We start from the raw sequence: 17810 nt of genomic DNA on the forward strand, positions 1-17810 counted from the left end.
CTCTGGTCTATGCCTTCTGAACTTGGATTGGGCCAAAAAGGGCTTCAGAAATCACTGGAAGCGTTTTCTGCAATTGTTGGTGCGTGGCCTCTGTCACGCATCCGCGTGGGTCACGCGGTCGCGTCATTCGGAGCTTTTCCTGTCAAGCGGTCGCGTCAGTCATGCGACCGCGTCATATTCGTTATGCTTAAGGCGCGCGATCGCGTCAGTCATGTGGCCGCGTCGCTGTTGATTCACGCTTGGCACGCGATCGCGTCGTCCATGTGATCGCGTGGATGCCAGTTTCTTCAGAACTCCGTTTTGCACTTTCCTTCCATTTTTATATGTTTCCTTTCCATCCTTTAAGTCATTCCTGCCTTAGAAGATCTGAAACTACTCATCACACTAATCACGGCATCGAATGGAAATAAAGGTAATTAAAATAATTAATTTTAAAGCATAGAAAACATGCTTTTCACATACATCATATAGTAAGGAAGGAGAAGTAAAACCATGCAATTAATATGAATAAGTGGGTGAAGGATTGAATAAATCACTCAAACTAAGGACAAAATATATCATAAAATATGGGTTTATCAACCTCCCCATACTTAAACAATAGCATGTCCTCATGCTAAATCCAAGGTAATAAGTAAGGTTAAAGTGATGGAATGTTATGCAATGCAATCTAATCTAAATGCAACTACCTAAATGCATCATGCAATTCTAATTTATTCACTCATATATAAAGCTTACAGGTAGTTAAATTAATTCACATTCTCAAGGAGTCATATATGTATATATAGCCAAGCCTTAGATAATCAATAATCACTTTTACAATTGACATGAGAGAAAAGGCATTTTATGAACTTGCAAGACAATTAGATAATTCAAACAGAGATAAATGTTAAAGAGCTATTGAATCCTCACTGGATTTGTGTTTACTCTCTAGTCACTCAGTGTTTATTGGGTTAATCACTCTATTCCTCTTTTTATTCTTCCTTTCTATAACTTTGTTCTTCATCTAACCAATCAACAATTATAGAATACAGTCATACCAAAAATCATGAGGTCTTTAATTAAGGTTGTAATGGGGCCAAGGTAAAGGTAAGAATATATGTATAAGGCTAAGTGAGCTAATAAGTGAATCCTTAATTAGACTAAGATCTCACCTAACATACATACTTAGTAAAACAAAACTTCTTTACCTATTTTCCCATATTTTTCCACTTGATATTACATGCTCATATTTCAATTTTTATTTTTTTATCCCATGTGCATTGCTTTTATTTTGCATTTGGGGAATTCTTTTGTATCCCCTTTATTAAATACTGAAAAATAACTCTTTTTTTTTAAATGCACATGGTAATTTAATCACTTTGATTTCTCATGAGCATGCTTCCCAAAATTTCTTAATTTGAGTTATTTTATTCCTTTCAACTTTTCTACCTTTTGTTTTTATCATCCATGTTCCCAATAGGTTTCCCACATTTTAAACTATTCATAATTTTCTATCTTAAGCTAACCAAGGATTCAACTTGGGATTTTATTTTGTTTTTTTGTTTAAGGCTAGTAGTGTGGCTAATTGAATAAAAGGGGATTTAAAGGCTCAAGGGGGCTAACAAGGGTGATGTGAAAGGTAGGTTAATTTGGGATAAGTGAGCTAAAATCAAATGACGGCCTCAATCATTCTTTTAGTATGTATCTATATTCTATATTCTATATTCTATAATTGGACATATAGATTAAAACAAAGTAAAGAATACCAGAATATAAAAGAAGGGCGGAACACACAGGAATAAAAAATTATGGTTTGAATGTAACCATAAAATTAAGCTCAAAACTCACAGGCTATGTGTTCTCTAGCTTAAAAATCATTTATCACTTATGTATGTCATACAAGTTTAGTTAAAAATTCTCATTATTCTCAATGTAAAACTTATATTGAATGGCTTTAAAGTTCTAGTGTTTCTCCTTGATGAAGTGTTGTTAACTAACATGTAATGCTATATATACAAGGTGTGGGTTGTTTTGATTCTGTTAAAGTCTTTAGTTTACTTCCCTTTTTATATTTTCCAATTTAAACTAAGCTATCTTATGCTAAAAAGGGTAAACTATACTAATTAATCCACAATTTCTATAACTAATAAGTTAGAATTTCAACTAAACTAAGTGGCTAAAATATGAACTAAAAATGTAAAATGCAGAAATAGAGTAAAAATACATGAAAGTAGCAATGTATAAGTACTCAGAAAATAAAAATAAAAATAAAGAAAAAAATACAGAAAAATATCCAAAATAAAAGAACAAGAGTCTGTAGTAGTTCACCAAAATAATACGGCAGAGATGGCGACCTCCCCACACTTAAAATGAAGCATCGTCCCTGATGCTCACTCAAGCAGGGTGTGAAGGGGTGTCATCACTGGAAGGGATGGTAGCTGGTGTCTCTGTGGTGGCTGGCTGAATGTCCGGCTGCTGGAGAGGAGGGGCTGTCTGAATGGGGATCTCAGGATCTGCTGCCTGGATCTGTTGGGGTGCTGCCTGCTGGGTGTCTACCTACTCTGCCTCTCCCTGGGGATGGGTCTCTGCCTCGGGCGCATCCGCCTCCTCCTCAGATGCCTCGGATTGTGTGTCAGGCTCGGAGGGGATGTCACCGGATCGTATCATCAGCTTCAGGTGCTCATAGCGTCGCTTGTTGCGACGCTCCATCTGGTCAAGTCGTCGAAACAAGCGGTGCACCAGATGATAGACAGGCTCTGTGGCAGGTGGAGGTGCAGTGGTGGTGGCAGGGGTAGGTGGTGCAGCAGTGAAGGAAGAGGAACCGGCAGATGTGTAGCTGTATCATCAGCAGTGGCAGTCAGGAATGGAGGTCTGTAGCCCAAGGCCAGGAAGTTCCTGCTGTGTAGGATAAGCTTCTTGCACTCTGCAGCAGGTGGCCTCTCATCAGCATCCTCCCATGGCACGTCAGCTCGGTGATGCCAGGGCATCTTGGCCAGTTTCACTAACCTTTTCTTTACTGTTTTTAGGATAGTTTCATACATTTCTTTAGGAAATAAGCTAGTTTTGGGTAAATATTCACTTATGCCTTGATTCAAGCATACATTGTGCATTTTACATAATTTCATGAGGATTTTGCATAAGTTTAGTGACAAATATTATGTTGCATTACTCATGACTTGGACTAGAGCTTTGATGCACTTTATTGCTTGATTTCAGGACCAAAAAGGAAGCAAGAAAAGGGGAGGTAACTTGCAAGATTAATGAGAAAAGTGATTGCCAATAACATTCTCAAAAAGCCATCAATGCCCACGTTAAAGAGTCACGTTAACTAAGTTAACGTGAACTCTAACGTGGATAAGAGAAGTTGAGCCAACGTTAGTGACACTTAACATTGTCACTAACGTTGGCAATTACTCATAAGTGGCCACGTTAGAAGCCACGTTAACCTAGTTAACGTGGCCTCTAACGTTAAGGGGGGAAGAGAAGCCAACGTTAGTGACACTCAACATTGTCACTAACGTTGGCCTATGGTGCAAAGTACCACGTTAACTCCCACGTTAACTTGGTTAACGTGGGAACTAACGTAAAGGATGAAGAGTTGTCGACAACGTTAGTGACACTCAACATTGTCACTAACGTTGAAGCAACCACACAACCCCCAAGAGTCACGTTAACCTCCACGTTAACTTAGTTAACGTGGAAGCTAACGATGAGGAATGAAGGATGAGCCAACGTTAGTGACACTCAACATTGTCACTAACGTTGGGATGGCTAAAGATGGCCACTTTAGAGGCCACGTTAACCTAGTTAACGTGGACTCTAACGTGAGACCCAGGGGCACATTGGAACGTTAGTGACAATGTTGAGTGTCACTAACATTCTCGAAGGTTGGCAAGGACCACGTTAGAAGCCACGTTAACCTAGTTAACATGGGCTTTAACGTGAAACAAGAAGGGGCACACTGGAACGTTAGTGACAATGTTGAGTGTCACTAACGTTCTCGAAGGATTAACAAGGCAACGTTAAAAGCCACGTTAACCTAGTTAACGTGGGTTTTAACGTAAGGCAAAGGGGTGCATTGGAATGTTAGTGACAATGTTAAGTGTCACTAACGTTCTCGAACTTATATTCTCACTAAGTATTAACACCCCTAACGTCCTGAGCTGAAGTCTCTGCCCACTTAGCACTTTCTCTCTGCAAGTAAAGCCAAGCCCAAATGAAGAAAAGAACTGCTTCAAACTCAAGATCCAAAGGCCCAAGACTTGAAGAGTAAATTAGAAGCTGAGAAGAGTAGTATATATAGGAGTAGCTTTGAATTGTAAAGAAGCTCGGGAGGCTGGGAAAAAGAGAACTACTCTCTGTATTTTACTTTCTTTGCAAATTCTAGTTTTATGATGTATTCTCCATCTTTGTTTTCATTTTCAGAAGCTATGAACAACTAAACCCCTTTCATTGGGTTAGGGAGCTCTATTGTAATTTGATGGATCAATACTAATTTTCATTATTCTTCTTCTATCTTTCCTCTTGATTTTACTTGAAAGCTTTCGATCTTCATCCAATTGAGTAGTTATCTTGGAAGAGAAGCTATTCAAACTTGGATCTCTTTTGAACCTTGAAAGAGGAATGAAGAGATCAAGCTAGAAATGCTTTCTCATGCTGGACCAAATTGGGTTTGGATGGGTATGTGACTATAACCCTCTCAATACTTGATTTGGGAAATGCATGTGGTATAATCAGTAACCATACTTCATCTCTTCTCATGAGCAATTGACCAAGGAATTGGCTATTGATCAAGATTTGAGAGATTGAATTGCAAGAAATTGTAATTCAAACACTTAAGATTGCCAAGGAGATCAATGAGTGCATTGATTGAGGAAGAGATGAAAATGAACTTGATCCGGAGAATCGCAACATCTCCTAAGCCCAATGAACTCCCCATCTCTGATCTTACCCATTCTCTTTAATTTCTGCCATTTACTTTTATGAGCAAATCCCCCATTCCCATTTACAATTCTGCAATTTATTTTCAGTCATTTACTTCCAGTCCTTTAATTCTAGCATTTACTTTTCTGTTATTTACATTCCCGCCATTTTATTTTCTGCAACTCTCAACCCAAATCCTGGATTCGCTCAACTAGAACATTCTTCTAATTAAAGTTGCTTGATCAATCAATCCCTGTGGGATTTGACCTCACTCTATTGTGAGTTTTTACTTGACGACAACTTCGGTACACTTGCCGAAGGGAGATTTGTTGAGAGACAAGTTTTCCGTGCATCAAGTTTATGGCGCCGTTGCCGGGGATTGATTGTGCATCAACAATGATTAGATTGGAAGATCACTAGATTGAGCATTTTATTTTGTGAATTTCATTTTCTGTTTGAGTGATTTACTTTTTGTTTTAGTTATACTTCTTCCCTTCTCCCTCTACTTTTTTGTTTTTTCTTTGTTATTTTCAATTCTGTTTGCTAACCCACTAACTGCTTGATATATTGCATCACCCACAACTAACAGCAATTCTGACACAAATACTGTTTGCACCTATTTTCTCTGCTTGTACTTGTTGGTTGTATGACAGGGAGAAGAAGCGGGGCTTCAACTTCCTTTGATTCTGAACCGGAGAGAACCTTCCTTAGACTAAGGAGGGAGGCAAAAGAAAAACGAGTAGTTGGTGCTGAAGAAGAGGAGGAACAGTTTGAGGAATACTTTGAACCAAACATGGAAGAAAACATGGAAAATCATCATGAAGAAGAGATTCACAACCATGGCAGAGGAGGTGGAGCAAATCATGCTGGGGAGGATAGAAGAGTTTTGGGCTCTTACATTAATCCAAACCCAGGCAATTGTGGAAGTAGCATCCAAAAGCCAACAATCCATGCCAACAACTTTGAACTTAAACCACAGCTCATCACCCTTGTTCAGAACAACTGTTCGTTTGGAGGAGGTGTTCAAGAAGACCCCAATCAACATTTGACCACCTTCCTGAGAATATGTGACACAGTGAAATCTAATGGTGTTCATCCTGACGCCTATAGACTGCTCTTATTTCCCTTCTCACTCAAAGACAAGGCAGCCAAGTGGCTGGAATCCTTCCCAAAGGAGAGCTTGACAACTTGGGAGGATGTGGTGAACAAATTCTTAGCAAGATTCTACTGATGAGCGGATATCTTATACGCTTTTTGGGGTTAATTTCATATAGTTTTGAGTATGTTTTAGTTAGTTGTTAGTCTATTTCTATTAGTTTTGAGGAAAAATTCATATTTCTGGACTTCACTATGAGTTGTGTGTTTTTTTGTAATTTCAGGTATTTTTCTGGCTGAAATTGAAGGAGCTGAGCAAAAATCTGATTCAGGCTGAAAAAGGACTGCTGATGCTGTTGGATTCTGACCTCCCTGCACTCAAAGTGGATTTTCTGGAGCTACAGAACTCGAAATGGCATGCTTCGAATTGCGTTGGAAAGTAGACATCCAGGGCTTTCCAGCAATATATAATAGTCCATACTTTGCACAAGAATAGACGACGTAAACTGGCGTTCAACGCCAGTCCTCTGCCCAATTCTGGCGTCCAGCGCCAGAAAAGGATCAAAAGCTGGAGTTGAACGCCCAAACTGGCATAAAAACTGGCGTTCAACTCCACAAGTGGCCTCTGCACGTGAATTGCTTAAGTCTCAGCCCCAGCACACACCAAGTGGGCCCCAGTACACACCAAGTGGGCCCCAGAAGTGGATCTCTGCATCATCCATCATAGTTTATCCAATTTTTGTAAACCTAGGCTACTAGTTTAGTATTTAAACAACTTTTAGAGACTTATTTTGTATCTCATGACATTTCAGATCTAAACTTTGTATTCTCTGACGGCATGAGTCTCTAAACCCCATTGTTGGGGGTGAGGAGCTCTGCTGTGTCTCGATGAATTAATGCAAGTATTTCTGTTTTCCATTCAAACACGCTTGTTCCTATCTAAGATGTTCATTCGCGCTTAACTGTGATGGAGGTGATGAGCTGTGACACTCATCACCTTCCTCAAATCATGAACGTGTGCCTGACAACCACCTCCGTTCTATATACGATTGAATGAGTATCTCTTAGATTCCTTAATCAGAATCTCCGTGGTATAAGCTAGAACTGATGGCAGCATTCATGAGAATCCTGAAAGTCTAAACCTTGTCTGTGGTATTCCGAGTAGGATTCAAGGATTGAATGACTGTGACGAGCTTCAAACTCTTGAAGGCTGGGCGTTAGTGACAGACGCAAAAGGATAGTAAATCCTATTCCAACCGGATCGAGAACCAACCGGTGATTAGCCGCGCTGTGACAGAGCGCGTGAGCGTAGTTTTCACTGGGAGGACGGAAGGTAGCCATTGACAACGGTGATCCACCAACACACAGCTTGCCATAGGAGGGCGTGCGTGCGTGAATAAGAAGACAGAGGAAAGCAGAGATTCAGAAGACAAAGCATCTCCAAAACTCCAACATATTCTCCATTACTGCACAACAAGTAATCTTTAATTTATGTTCTCTTGGTTATTCACAATTCAACTGATAAACATAATTGACTTCCTGACTAAGATTTACAAGATAACCATAGATTGCTTCAAACCAACAATCTCCGTGGGATTCGACCCTTACTCACGTGAGGTATTACTTGGACGACCCAGTGCACTTGCTGGTTAGTGGTACGCGTTGTGAAAAGTGTGATTCACAATTCGTGCACCAAGTTTTTGGCGCCGTTGCCGGGGATTGTTCGTGTTTGGACAACTAACGGCTTATTTTGTTGCTTAGATTAGGAAAAATTTTCTCTTTTTGGTTTAGAGTCTTTTATTATTTATCCCTTGTTAAAACACTTTAAATTTATAGCTCAGTTAATTAGAACGTGGTGTTTATGTTCATGGTAATTGGCTATCATATTTTTTAAAACCTTTTTCAAAAATAATTTTTCTGTTAAATCCTGTGCCAAACTTTAAGTTTGGTGTTTTCAAAAATAATCTTTCTTAAAATTTTCGAAAATTTTCATAACTCATTTGGCTAGAGCGTTAATCTGTGTTCTTGGTAATTGGGTTAGAGTCTTTTATATTCTTTTCAGAACCTTCTTTTTCATAAATAATATTTTTTCTATTAAATCTTGTGCCAAACTTTAAGTTTGGTGCTTTCTTGTTGATTTCCCTTTGGTTTTCGAAAATTTTGGTTTGGTTTTCTAAAAATTTTAAGTTTGGTGTTTTTTCTTCATGTTCTTGTGTTCTTGTGAGTCTTCAAAGTGTTCTTGAGTTTTCCTTGTGTCTTGATCTTAAAATTTTTAAGTTTGGTGTTCCTTGGTATTTTCCCTCCAAAATTTTCAAAAACAAGGAGCATTAGATCTAAAAATTTTAAATCTTGTACTATCTTATTGTTTTTCTCTCTTCTCACTAAATTCAAAAATATCTTTTCAAAATATCTCTTCTAACTTCCTAACTTCTTATCTTTTCAAAATTTGTTTCAACTAACCAACTAACTTTTTGTTTGTTTCTTAACTTTTTCAAAACTACCTAACTAACTCTCTCTCTCTAATTTTCGAAAATATCTTCCCTCTTTTTCAAAAATTTCTTTTTTTTTTTAACTAACTAATTTTTATTTTCTTTTACGAAAAAAAAAATTTTAATTTCAAAATTCAAATTCTTTTTAGTTATTTTATTTTATTTAAGTATTTACTTCTTATAAAATAAAATAAATAAAAAGATAAATCAGTCCAAGTTATATCCATATATCCATCATGGACATAAGTGGAAATGAACAGTCCAGGAGGACTCTGGAGTCATATTCTAACCCCTCTACTGCTTCATATGGGAGTAGCATATGCATACCCTCCATTGGAGTTAGTAGCTTTGAGTTGAATCCTCAGCTCATTATCATGGTGCAGCAAAGTTGCCAGTATTCCGGTCTTCCACAGGAAGAACCTACAGAGTTTCTGGCACAATTTTTACAAATTACTGACACAGTACATGATAAAGAAATAGATCAGGATGTCTACAGACTATTACTGTTTCCATTTGCTGTAAAAGATCAAGCTAAGAGGTGGTTAAATAACCAACCTAAGGCCAGCATAAGAACATGGAAACAGCTGACAGAAAAATTCTTGAATCAGTATTTTCCTCCAAAAAGGATGACACAGCTAAGGCTGGACATCCAAGGCGTTAAACAAGGAGATAATGAATCTCTTTATGATGCCTGGGAGAGATACAGAGAGATGCTACGAAAATGCCCCTCTGAAATGTTTTCAGAGTGGGTTCAGTTAGACATCTTCCACTATGGGCTTGCAGAAGGAGCTCAGATGTCTCTAGATTACTCAGCTGGTGGATCTATCCATATGAGAAAGACAATTGAAGAGGCTCAAGAGCTCATTGATACAGTTGCCAGGAATCAGCATCTGTATCTAAGCAGCAACCCTTCCATGAATGAAGAGGTTAAAACAGTAACTGCTGAATTCAGTACTGTAAAACAAGCTGCTGAATTCAATCAGCAATTAGATTTTCTAACAAAGCAGCTAGCTGAATTCAAGGACAGGCTACAGGAGACAAGGATAGCTAATATACATATGGACGAACAGTTTAAGCAAACAAAGCAGCAGCTATCAAGGCAAATAGCAGAAGAATGCCAAGCAGTTCAATTAAGAAGTGGGAAAACATTAAATACCCCACCTCAAGGCATCAAAAATTCAAGAAATGAGCAACCCACCAAAGATTCACCTGAGGACAGTAAGAGCCCAAGGAAAAATAATTCTGGCACTAAAACGCCAGAAAATGGGTGGAAGGCTGGCGCTGAACGCCCAGACCATGCCCAAAACTGGCGTTCAGCGCCAGAAACAAGGCAGGATTGGCGTTCAATGCCAGAAATGGGCAAGAATCTGGCGTTGAACGCCCAAATGGGGCAGAATCCAGCGTTGAACGCCCAAAATGGGTACATTCCTGGCGTTCAGGCGCCAGGAACAGACAGTGAGCTGACGTCTAACGTCACTCCAGCTTCTGACTCTGGCACTCAATTGCCAGTGAGGGATCAGACACACACAAGTGCTGATAACAACCCCTCTAAAAAGGCTTCTTTAACCACTAAGGTTGAGGATTATAAAGCCAAGATACCTTATCCTCAAAAACTCCGGAAAGAGGAGCAGGATAAGCAATTTGCTCGCTTTGCAGATTATCTAAGGACTCTTGAAATAAAGATTCCATTTGCTGAGGCACTTGAGCAAATACCTTCTTATGCCAAGTTCATGAAAGAGATCTTGAGTCATAAAAAGGAGTGGAGAGAAACAGAAAGAGTTCTCCTCACTGAAGAATGTAGTGCAGTCATTCTGAAAAGCTTTCTTGAAAAGCTTAAAGACCCTGGGAGTTTTCTGATACCATGCATATTAGAAGGTGATTGCACCAAGACAGCTTTATGCGATCTTGGGGCAAGCATCAACCTAATACCTGCATCCACTATCAGGAAGCTTGGCTTAACTGATGAAGTTAAACCAACCCGGATATGTCTCCAACTTGCTGATGGTTCCACTAAATACCCATCAGGCGTGATTGAGGACATGATTGTCAGAGTTGGGCCATTCGCCTTTCCCACTGACTTTGTTGTGCTGGAAATGGAGGAGCACAAGAGTGCTACTCTCATTCTAGGAAGACCCTTCCTAGCAACTGGACGATCCCTCATTGATGTCTAACAGGGGGAAATAACCCTGAGAGTCAATGATGATGAGTTTAAGTTGAACACTGTCAAAGCCATGCAGCATCCAGACACATCAACAGACTGCATGAAAGTTGATCTCATTGACTCTTTGGTAGAAGAGATCAACATGGCTGAGAGTCTCGAATCAGAGTTGGAAGACATCTTTAAAGATGTTCAGCCTGATTTGGAGGATTCAGAGGACATGAAAGAGCCTCTGAACTTTCTTCTGAAAGAGGAAAAACCTCCTAAACCCGAGCTCAAGCCACTACCACCATCCTTGAAATATGCATTTCTGGGAGAAGGTGACACTTTTCCAGTGATCATAAGCTCTGCTTTAAATTCACAGGAAGAGGAAGCACTTATTCAAGTGCTAAGGACACATAAGACAGCTCTTGGGTGGTCCATAGGTGACCTTAAGGGCATAAGCCCAGCTAGATGCATGCACAAAATCCTATTGGAGGATAATGCCAAACCAGTGGTTCAACCACAGAGGCGGCTAAATCCTGCCATGAAGGAAGTGGTGCAGAAAGAGGTCACCAAGTTACTAGAGGCTGGGATTATTTATCCTATTTCTGATAGCCCCTGGGTGAGCCCTGTTCAAGTCGTCCCAAAAAAGGGAGGCATGACAGTGATTCATAATGAAAAAAATGAACTGGTTCCTACAAGAACAGTTACAGGGTGGCGCATGTGTATTGACTACAGAAGGCTCAATATAGCCACCAGAAAGGATCATTTTCCTTTACCATTCATAGACCAGATGCTAGAGAGACTAGCAGGTCATGATTATTACTGCTTTTTGGATGGCTATTCAGGTTATAACCAGATTGCAGTGGATCCCCAGGATCAAGAGAAAACAGCATTCACATGTCCATCTGGAGTGTTTGCTTATAGAAGGATGCAATTTGGGCTATGTAATGCGCCTGCAACCTTCCAGAGATGCATGCTCTCTATTTTCTCTGACATGGTGGAAAAATTTCTGGAAGTCTTCATGGATGACTTCTCAGTATATGGAGACTCATTCAGCTCCTGTCTTGATCACCTGAAACTTGTTCTGAAAAGATGCCAAGAAACCAACCTAGTTTAAACTGGGAAAAGTGTCACTTCATGGTGACTGAAGGAATTGTTCTTGGGCATAAAATCTCAAACAAGGGAATAGAGGTGGATCAAGCAAAAATAGAGGTAATTGAAAAATTACCACCACCTGCCAATGTTAAGGCAATCAGAAGCTTTCTGGGGCATGCAGGATTCTATAGGAGGTTTATAAAGGATTTTTCAAAAATCGCAAAACCTCTAAGCAATCTGCTAGCTGCTGACACGCCATTTGTGTTTGACACAGCATGCCTGCAGGCGTTTGAAACGCTGAAAGCTAAGCTGGTCACAGCACCAGTCATTTTTGCACCAGACTGGACATTGCCATTTGAGTTAATGTGTGATGCCAGTGATCATGCCATTGGTGCAGTATTGGGACAGAGGCATGACACGCTTTTGCATGTCATTTATTATGCCAGTCGCGTTCTAAATGATGCCCAGAAAAATTACACAACCACAGAAAAAGAACTACTTGCAGTGGTTTACGCCATTGACAAGTTCAGATCATACTTAGTAGGATCAAAAGTGATTGTGTATACTGACCATGCTGCTCTTAAATATCTACTCACAAAGCAGGATTCAAAACCCAGGCTCATCAGATGGGTATTGCTTCTGCAAGAGTTTGATATAGAAATAAGAGACAGAAAAGGGACAGAGAACTAAGTGGCTGATCATCTGTCCCGGATAGAGCCAGTGGAAGGGACGTCCCTCCCCTTTCTTGAGATCTCTGAGACGTTCCCTGATGAGCATCTATTTGCCATTCAGGAAGCACCATGGTTTGCCGATATTGCAAACTATAAAGCTGCACGGTTCATACCCAAGGAGTACAATAGAATACAAAAGAAGAAATTAGTCACTGATGCAAAGTACTACTTGTGGGATGAACCCTATCTCTTTAAGAGATGTGCAGACGGAATTATCCGTAGGTGTGTCCCCAGAGAGGAAGCACAGAGAATCCTATGGCATTGCCACGAATCTCAATATGGAGGCCATTTCGGAGGTGAACGAACAGCCACCAAGGTCCTCCAATGTGGCTTCTATTGGCCCACACTCTATAAAGATTCCCGAGAGTTTGTACGTAATTGTGACAGTTGCCAAAGAGCTGGTAATCTGCCTCATGGTTACGCCATGCCTCAACAAGGAATCTTGGAAATTGAGTTGTTTGACGTATGGGGAATTGACTTCATGGGACCTTTTCCACCATCATATTCAAACACTTATATTCTGGTGGCAGTTGACTATGTATCAAAATGGGTTGAGGCTATTGCCACACCCACCAATGATACTAAAACAGTGCTGAAGTTCCTCCAGAAACATATCTTTAGCAGGTTTGGTGTCCCTAGAGTGTTAATCAGTGATGGGGGCACTCACTTCTGCAATAAACAGCTTTACTCTGCCATGGTTCGGTATGGAATTCGCCACAAAGTGGCCACACCATATCATCCACAAACCAATGGGCAAGCTGAAGTCTCTAACAGAGAATTAAAGAGAATCCTGGAACGGACAGTAAATACCCGTAGAAAGGATTGGGCACGGAGCTTGGATGATGCTCTGTGGGCTTACAGAACAGCATTCAAGACCCCTATAGGGACATCTCCATACCAACTCGTGTATGGTAAGGCATGTCACCTGCCCGTGGAACTGGAACATAAGGCCTACTAGGCAACCAGATTCCTAAACTTTGATGCCAAATTAGCAGGAGAAAAAAGATTGCTCCAGCTAAATGAGCTAGAGGAGTTCAGATTCACAGCTTTCGAAAATGCCAAGCTATATAAAGAAAAATAAAAAAAAGTGGCATGACAGAAAGCTGTCATCTAGAATCTTTGAACCAGGACAGAAGGTTCTGTTGTTTAACTCTAGACTCAGGCTATTCCCCGGGAAACTGAAATCCCGGTGGAGGGGACCATACGTGATTACAAGTGTATCACCATATGGTCATGTGGAGCTTCAAGATATTGATTCTGATAAGAAGTTCATTGTCAATGGACAGAGAATCAAGCATTATCTTGAAGGCAACATTGAGCAAGAATGCTCAAGGCTGAAGCTAGATTAAAAGCTCAGCAAGGTCCAGCTAAAGACATTAAAGAAGCGCTTGTTGGGAGGCAACCCAATTTTTATTTATTTTCATGGTTGTTCATGTTTTATTAGGTTCATGATCATGTGGAGTCACAAAATAAATATTAAAAATTGAAAACGGAATCAAAAACAGCAGAAGAAAAATCACACCCTGGAGGAAGCACCTGTCTGGCGTTCAACGCCAGAACAAAGCATGGTTCTGGCGCTGAACGCCCAAAATGGGCAACATCTTGGCGCTGAACGCCCAGAACAAGCATGGTTCTGGCGTTCAACGCCAGAAATGGCTAGTAAATGGGCGTTGAACGCCCAGAGTTGTGTGCAAGGGCATTTTGCATGCCTAAATTGGTGCAGGGATGTAAATGCCTTGACACCTCAAGATCTGTGGACCTCACAGGATCATTTCAAGATCTGTGGACCCCACAGGATCCCCACCTTCCCTCTTCATAATCCTAGTTTTTTCTTTCCACATCTTCTTCTTCATCTATTCCCTCTTCTTTTGCTCGAGGGCGAGCAACATTCTAAGTTTGGTGTGGTAAACAATTATGTGAAGGATTTATAGCTCAGTAGTAGAACATGTGACTGCAAATCAAGAGATACCTCAGGGGATGCACTTCCCTCCACATAATTATTGGAAGCAACTGAGGATAGAAATACCAAAAATCACTAGGAATCAAGCCACAAAGGCAAGGAAGAGACATAAAAGAGCTCAAGAACATCATTGGTGCCTCAAGAAGGAAATGCCATCATCACTAAGGTGGACTCGTTCCTTGTTCTTACTTTCTCTGTTTTTCGTTTTCTCTATGCTAAGTGCTTATCTATGTTTGTGTCTTCATTACATGATCATTAGTAGTAATTAGTGTCTAGTTTGATTTTATCCCCAATTAAGCTATAGTCTATTTTTCTTATCATCAACAAACATGAATAAAATAGTAGATCTTTTGAATAAGAGGTAATAAAATTTCGAGTTTTTAATAAGAAAAATTCTAATTAGTAACATGTGGTGGCAATGCTTTCTGTCTTCTGAATGAATGCTTGAACAGTGCATATGTCTTTTGAATTTGTTGTTTAAGACTGTTAAATATGTTGGCTCTTGAAAGAATGATGAACATGAGACATGTCATTGATAATCTGAAAAATCAAAAAAATGATTCTTGAAGCAAGAAAAAGCAGCAAAGAACAAAGCTTGCAGAAAAAAAAAATATAATAATAGAAAGAAAAAGAAAAAGCAAGCAGAAAAAGCCAAAAGCTCTTAAAACCAAGAGGCAAGAGCAAACAGCCAATAACCCTTAAAACCAAAAGGCAAGGGCAAATAAAAAGGATCCCAAGGCTTTGAGCATCAGTGGATAGGAGGGCCTAAAGGAATAAAATCCTGGTCTAAGCGGCTAAACCAAGCTGTCCCTAACCATGTGCTTGTGGCGTGAAGGTGTCAAGTGAAAACTTGAGACTGAGCGGTTAAAGTCAAGGTCCAAAGCAAAAGGAAGAGTGTGCTTAAGAACTCTGGACACCTCTAATTGGGGACTTTAGCAAAGCTGAGTCACAATCTAAAAGGTTCACCCAATTATGTGTCTGTGGCATTTATGTATCCGGTGGTAATACTGGACAACAAAGTGCTTAGGGCCACGTCCAAGACTCATAGAATAGCTGTGTTCAAGAATCATCACACTGAAATAGGAGAATCAATAACACTATCTGAATTCTAAGTTCCTATAGATGCCAATCACTCTGAGCTTCAATGGATAAAGTGAGATGCCAAAACTGTTCAGAAGCAAAAAGCTACTAGTCCCGCTCATCTAATTAGAATCTGAGCTTCAATAAAAAAAAACTCTGAGATATTATTGCTTCTCAACCTATTAGTCTTCTATTTTATTTGTCTAGTTGCTTGAGGACAAGCAACAGTTTAAGTTTGGTGTTGTGATGAGCGGATATCTTATACGCTTTTTGGGGTTAATTTCATATAGTTTTGAGTATGTTTTAGTTAGTTGTTAGTCTATTTCTATTAGTTTTGAGGAAAAATTCATATTTCTGGACTTCACTATGAGTTGTGTGTTTTTTTGTAATTTCAAGTATTTTTCTGGCTGAAATTGAAGGAGCTGAGCAAAAATCTGATTCAGGCTGAAAAAGGACTGCTGATGCTGTTGGATTCTGACCTCCCTGCACTCAAAGTGGATTTTCTGGAGCTACAGAACTCGAAATGGCATGCTTCCAATTGCGTTGGAAAGTAGACATCCAGGGCTTTCCAGCAATATATAATAGTCCATACTTTGCACAAGAATAGACGACGTAAACTGGCGTTCAACGCCAGTCCTCTGCCCAATTCTGGCGTCCAGCGCCAGAAAAGGATCAAAAGCTGGAGTTGAACGCCCAAACTGGCATAAAAACTGGCATTCAACTCCACAAGTGGCCTCTGCACGTGAATTGCTTAAGTCTCAGCCCCAGCACACACCAAGTGGGCCCCAGCACACACCAAGTGGGCCCCAGAAGTGGATCTCTGCATCATCCATCATAGTTTATCCAATTTTTGTAAACCTAGGCTACTAGTTTAGTATTTAAACAACTTTTAGAGACTTATTTTGTATCTCATGACATTTCAGATCTAAACTTTGTATTCTCTGACGGCATGAGTCTCTAAACCCCATTGTTGGGGGTGAGGAGCTCTGCTGTGTCTCGATGAATTAATGCAAGTATTTCTGTTTTCCATTCAAACACGCTTGTTCCTATCTAAGATGTTCATTCGCGCTTAACTGTGATGGAGGTGATGAGCTGTGACACTCATCACCTTCCTCAAATCATGAACGTGTACCTGACAACCACCTCCGTTCTATATACGATTGAATGAGTATCTCTTAGATTCCTTAATCAGAATCTCCGTGGTATAAGCTAGAACTGATGGTAGCATTCATGAGTATCCGGAAAGTCTAAACCTTGTCTGTGGTATTCCGAGTAGGATTCAAGGATTGAATGACTGTGACGAGCTTCAAACTCTTGAAGGCTGGGCGTTAGTGACAGACGCAAAAGGATAGTAAATCCTATTCCAACCGGATCGAGAACCAACCGGTGATTAGCCGGGCTGTGACAGAGCGCGTGAGCGTAGTTTTCACTGGGAGGACGGAAGGTAGCCATTGACAACGGTGATCCACCAACACACAGCTTGCCATAGGAGGGCGTGCGTGCGTGAATCAGAAGACAGAGGAAAGCAGAGATTCAGAAGACAAAGCATCTCCAAAACTCCAACATATTCTCCATTACTGCACAACAAGTAATCTTTAATTTATGTTCTCTTGGTTATTCACAATTCAACTGATAAACATAATTGACTTCCTAACTAAGATTTACAAGATAACCATAGATTGCTTCAAACCAACAATCTCCGTGGGATTCGACCCTTACTCACGTGAGGTATTACTTGGACGACCCAGTGCACTTGCTGGTTAGTGGTACGTGTTGTGAAAAGTGTGATTCACAATTCGTGCACCATCTACCCTCCTCAACGAATCAATATGCTGAGAGCTGAGGTTCAAACCTTCAGGCAACAAGATGGTGAGACTCTGTATGAAGCATGGGAGAGGTTCAAAGACTTAACAAGGAGGTGTCCACCTGACATGTTCAACGAATGGTTCCAGCTACACATTTTCTATGAAGGGCTCTCTTATGAGTCAAAGAAGGCAGTAGACCATTCATCTGGAGGATCCTTGAACAAGAAGAAGACCATTGAGGAAGCCATAGATGTTATTGAAACAGTAGCAGAAAACGACTACTTCTATGCTTTCGAAAGAGGGAACACAAGAGGAGTGATGGAGCTAAACAATATAGATGCTCTGTTGGCCCAAAACAAGCTCATTACCCAGCAGCTGGCTGACCTCACCAAGAAGATGGAGAGGAACCAAGTAGCAGCAATCTCATCTTCATCAACAATCCAAGAAGGAGTGAATGAAGAAGCAGAGGGGAGTCAAGAGCAAGCCAACTACATTGGGAATTCACCAAGG

General features: G+C 40.3%; 1 non-coding gene across 1 annotated transcript; it reads right to left on the bottom strand.

The window, feature by feature from the left end:
• Positions 1–17324: 17324 nt before the first annotated feature.
• Positions 17325–17428, bottom strand: LOC112760367 (small nucleolar RNA R71). The gene has a single exon (XR_003180811.1). It is a non-coding gene; the product is annotated as a small nucleolar RNA R71 (small nucleolar RNA).
• Between the last annotated feature and the right edge of the window lie 382 nt (positions 17429–17810).

This window comes from Arachis hypogaea, chromosome 16 (assembly GCF_003086295.3).
Source record: "Arachis hypogaea cultivar Tifrunner chromosome 16, arahy.Tifrunner.gnm2.J5K5, whole genome shotgun sequence".
In the NCBI taxonomy this organism is placed as follows: Eukaryota; Viridiplantae; Streptophyta; class Magnoliopsida; order Fabales; family Fabaceae; genus Arachis; species Arachis hypogaea.